We start from the raw sequence: 5,505 nt of genomic DNA, 5'->3' as shown, positions 1-5,505 counted from the left end.
CAGTTACACAAAAATTCACTCAGTTTTCTGAAATTATTTTTAATTTTGACATATTTCTAGATTAAAATGCAAATATAAGAAATAATACAGAGAGATAAGTATGCTTCCCCATTTTTTTTTCTTTGCCCAGTAGTAACACCTTGCAAAACTATAGTACAATATCGTGATCAAGATACAGCTGTAGACAGTGAAGATAAAGATTTCCATCCCCACAAGGTCAATTAGTTTGCACTTTTATAACCACAACCACTTCATTCTAACTCCCATGCCTCATTAACCCCAAGCAACCACTAATCTACAACCTATTTCCATAATGCGGTCATTTCAAAAATGTTGTATAAATGGAATCATACAGTATATACACTATTGGGATTTCACTCAGTATAATTTTCTAGAAATGTATGCAAGTTACGGCATGTGCCAATAGTTTGTTCCTTTATATTGCTGAATGATATTCCAGGATAGGGATGTACCACAGTTCCTTTCACTATTCACCTATTGAAGGGCATCTGAGTTGTTTCCTTTTTTTTTAATTATTATGAATAAAGCAGCCGTAAGTTTTATGTGTGTTATGTGAACATATATTTTCATTTCTCTGGGTGAAATTTCTGGTTTTACCTTAGTTGCAGAAACTTCCCAAGCGTTTTCTAAGTGGCTCACCATCTTACATTCATTCCTAAGTACCAGTTCCTACAAATCTTCATCAGAATTTGGTGTTATTACTACATCTTAGTTAGCTTTTCTGAAAAATGTGTATCTCGTTGTGGTTTTAATTTCTATTTACTAATGGCTAAAGATTTCAAAATCTTTCATGTGCTTATTACCCATCTGTGTCTCCCCTTCAGTGCAATGTTTATTCAGGTCTTCTGCCTGTTTCTAACTGGATTCCATGGTTTTTTTTTTAATGTTTTCTGGTTGTTTTTTTTTTTTTTCACATCTTCAAGATAGTGGTCTTCTGTTGGATATATAGTTTGCATGTATCTTCTCCAAGTCTGTAAACTATATTTTCATCTACTTAACATGCTCTTTAACAGAAAAAAAAGTTCTTAATTTTGATGCAGTCCAATTATTTTTTTTTCTTTCTATGGATTGTGCTTCTCATGTGAATTGTAAGTACTCTTTGCTTAGTTCTAGATCCCCCAAAGTTTTTTTCCTAAAAATTTAGAGTTCAATATTTTATATTGAAGTACACAATTATTTTGATTTGACTGTTGTATAACATGTGAGACTTAGATTGAGGCTTTTTTTTTTTTTTTTTTTTTTTTTTTTGCCTATGGATGTCCAATTACTCCCACCTCATTTACTGAAAAGGCTCTTGTCTCCACTAAATTGCCTTTTAAATTTTGTCAAAAAAACCACTTGAAAGTATTTGTGTGGATATTTGTGTATTCTGTACCCCTGATTTATGTTTCTATCACTCCACCAACACTATATATTCTTGTTTAACATGGCTTTATAAAAATCCTTTACACTGGGTAGACTGATTCCTCCAACTCGATTCGTTTTCAAAACTTACTCAAGTGTTCAAGTTTGACTTTCCATATACATTTTAGAATAATTTTGTCCATGGGTCGAAGAAGTTTGCTAAAGTATTGATGGGAATTCTGTTAAATATATACAAGAATTTGGGTACAGATGACATCATTACTATGTTGAGTATTCTAACCTATAGACAGTATCTCTCTCCCTTTATTTAGATGTATTTTGACTTGTTTTGTCATTATGTGTTTTCAGTATAACAAGTCCTGTACGTTGTATTTTTTGTGTACACTGTCATGAGTTTTCAGTATACAAGTCCTGTATAAGTATTATTATGTATGCATCTAATTATTTCACTTTTTAGGATTGTAAATGATAGTTAATTTCTCATTCCTGTGCCCACTTGTTTATCAATAATAATAAAATTGGACTTATTAGTTACAACTCAGAATAGTTGTCATTAGTAATAGTTTGTTTTTATAAATCTGTGAGATATTTCTGATTGGACTAATCTACCATCCTCAAGTAAGGACACTATTATTTCTTTCTTTACAATCTGTGTTTCATTTCTGATTCTTGCTTTATTGCACTTGTTAGAATTTCTATCACTGTATTGAATGGCAGTGATAATAATAGCTACTCGTGGGACTGACCTTAGCAGGAAAGGATTTTATCTTTTAAGGTAAGCTATAGATATTTTATAGTTGCCATCTACCACATTGAGATGTCCCATGTTCCTATTTTTCTGAATGGCTTTACCAAAGTGGTGAATTTTATTTTTTCTCATTCTTTTGTCTGCATCGATAGGAGTTTTCTTTATCCTCTTAATATGGTGGGATACATTAATTGATTTTTGAAGACGTACCTAGCCTTGCATCACTGAAACAAATCCCACTCAATCATGATGTATAATTGTTGGCTGCTATTTGTTCTTAAAGATCTTTGCATAAGAGATATTGATCTATATTCATGAGCAATAAAACGGTGGTTCTCTTTATTTTTTTTTATGTCTGTTTTGGCATTAAGGTAAGGCTTTCTTAACAAAATGAATTGAGTAGTGTTCTTCTTGAGTTTTCTGAAGAGATAATTTAGAATTCGAATTATTATTCTTTTATTATTTTTTAAATATGAATCATGAATCATTTATTAATGAAGAGAACATTCAATGCTGGCAAATGAGATTGGCACTCTCATACATTGGTCTTACTGTTTTTGCAATCTTTCAGGAAAGCCATTGGCAATATGCATCACAATCTTTAAATGTTAGAGTTTTTAGCTCTAAACTATTTATTCATACAGTCTAAATGTATGTTCAAAACGCATATACATATAAAAAGATGAAAACAAAAATTTTTAAGATGGTTATTTCATCTCTGGGTAATGGGATTCAATTTTTTCTTCTATGTGTTTTGAAAATATTCTATTAAATATATGCATAGCAGTTAAGATTTCTAGATTATACAGAAATTGAAATACAAGTTACACTCATTACTGGGAGTATGGTTTTGGACACGTTTCTTAAATGTTTCCTCACATATCAAATAGATAGGATATTTACATGTATTTGGTTATACATGCATATATAGTAATGCTGTATTTGGTAATACATGTAAAGTGCTTGACTTTTATATTCTGAAAAAGGTAGTTTGAAAAAAAAAATCTTTAACTGGTGGACTGTAAGGTGTTACATCCCAGAAAGAGGTTTTTAAAATACAACTTCATGTAGCAGTTGATGAATACCTTTTACTTCATTTTAATGTCTATTTTCAGCAGCAGTCCCAGAAGAAAATGCTATTTTAAGAGTTTGTTTAGATGAAAAAGCTTATTTTTCATTTACATTTAGGCAATCATTCTCTTGACAGAAGGTAAGCAAACTAATGTTGCATGATAAAGCCCCCATCAAGTATCTCATACTGAAGCACAGATTCCAAACCATAATTTGTAGTTTTTGATGCTTTCATCCAAAAAGTATTTTATATCCTCTGTGACACATGAAATCTCTTGCATGTTCCTATCAGGGTAATGGAAAAGGAAACAACAGGACAGAGATTAGACTATGAAATATTAAAGAGTTTGGAGCCCCAGATATTCTGTATGAAAACCACTAGGCTCATGTTTGCTGCTCATTAATAAGACCTTGGCCCAAAGACTCATTTTTTTTTCCCCAGAGATTATAATTTTTCAGTTCCAGAATTGGGTCAAAAGATGGTAGCTGTGTGGTCCATCCACCTGAAAGGTGATGGCTGTGGATTAGGACCACTTCTTGGTGACACTGAGATGGTCGGGGATGTGGTACTGTCCACATCTCTCAGGAGAACCCAGTCCTGCCCCACCCCAGTAGACAGGATGCCCTTCTTTAATTTTTTATCATTGTATAATGTCCTTTTCTAATGCAATTCTTTATTCTGAAGCCTACTTTATCTGGTATCAATAAAGTCAGTTCTGATTTAATATTTTCATGATCTATTTTTTCATCCTGTTTATATTATTACATTTGAGGTGATTTTCCTATAGACAGCATATATTTGGGAGATTTTTAAAAATTTATTCTGCCTTTATCAGTCTTTTAATTGGTATATTGAGACCACGTACATTTAATGTAACAGGGATAGGTTTGAGCTTAAGTCTGTTTTATTTTTGTTTTGTTTTTTCTATGTTTCTTTCTGCTTTATTTTTGCTGCCTTCCTATGGGTTAAACGATTTTTTTGGACTTCCATTTGGGTTCATCCAGAGTGGGTTATTTTTTAATTGAAGTACAGTTGACACACATTACATTAGTTTCACGTGTACAACATACTGATTTGACATGTTGATACATTATGCTATGTTCACCACAAGTGTAGCCACCATCTGTCACCACACAAGCTATTGCAGTACCACTGACTACATTTCCTATGCTGTGACTTTTATCTCCATAGTGTTTTCTGAGTGTGTAACTGAGTAGTTGTTTTAGGTATCAGATACATAATTTATTCACAGTCTACTGGTATCATTATAGCAGTTTAGGTGTACAAATATTACACCCTTTGTGTCCCTTCACCCTCCCCCACTTAAATGATCTTAGATATATGTCTGCTATATAAATTGAGAACCCCTTCACAAAGTGTTTTATAATTTTTACTTTCACTGTCACATATATATTAGGAGCATCGAGAGGAGACAACCAATTTTATTTACCCATATTTTTGCTTACTGCATTATTTTTCCTTCCTTATGTTCCATGGTTACTTTGTTACTGTTTTCTTTGTTCTTTACAACACTCTCCTTAGCATTTCTTTTAGAAGAGGTCTGCTGGCAACAAATAATCTTAGTTTTCTCTCATCTGAGAATGTCTCAATTTTTCCTTAATTCCCAAAGATATTTTTACTATATATAGGTTGACATTTCCTTTCTTCCACCCCTTAAATAATGCCATGATTGTTTCTTCTGGCCTCCAGGATTTCTGATAAAAATCTGTTATTTTTTGTTTTTTCACCTGTAGGTAATACACCTTCTTCTCCCTTACTACTGTCAAGATTTGTTTTTCTTTATTTTTAGAAGTTTATGACACATGCCTTGATAAGTATTTGTGTTTTCCTATTTGGGTTTGCTCAGGTTCTTGAATTTATAGGTTTGCATCTTCTGCAAAATTTGGTAAGTTTCCAGCCATTATTTATTTCAGTAGTTTTTTTTTAGCCCCGTCCTGTTCTTCCTATCCTTTAACTCCAGTGACACAATTATTATTTTAGCTTTATTCGCACATATTCCTGTAGAAATGTGTCTGGTTTTTTTGTTTATTTTTGACTATTGTATATGTTGCTCCATTGTTGTATTTTAAAATTCACCAATTCTTTCTTCAGTCCTCTCCACTTTCATGTTGAGACCATCTATTATTTTTGTTTGTTTGTTTTGGTTATTATATTTTATTTACAAAATTTATGTTTGGCTATTGTTTACAATTTTTTTCTGACATTTCTCAGATCAGGCTATTTTTCATTTTTAATGCTTGTTTATAATCACATATTAAGTTTATTTTTATGATGGCTG

The sequence above is a fragment of the Leopardus geoffroyi genome, chromosome A1, assembly GCF_018350155.1.
Source record: "Leopardus geoffroyi isolate Oge1 chromosome A1, O.geoffroyi_Oge1_pat1.0, whole genome shotgun sequence".
Classification (NCBI taxonomy): domain Eukaryota; kingdom Metazoa; phylum Chordata; class Mammalia; order Carnivora; family Felidae; genus Leopardus; species Leopardus geoffroyi.
Note: the sequence above shows the minus strand (reverse complement) of the source record.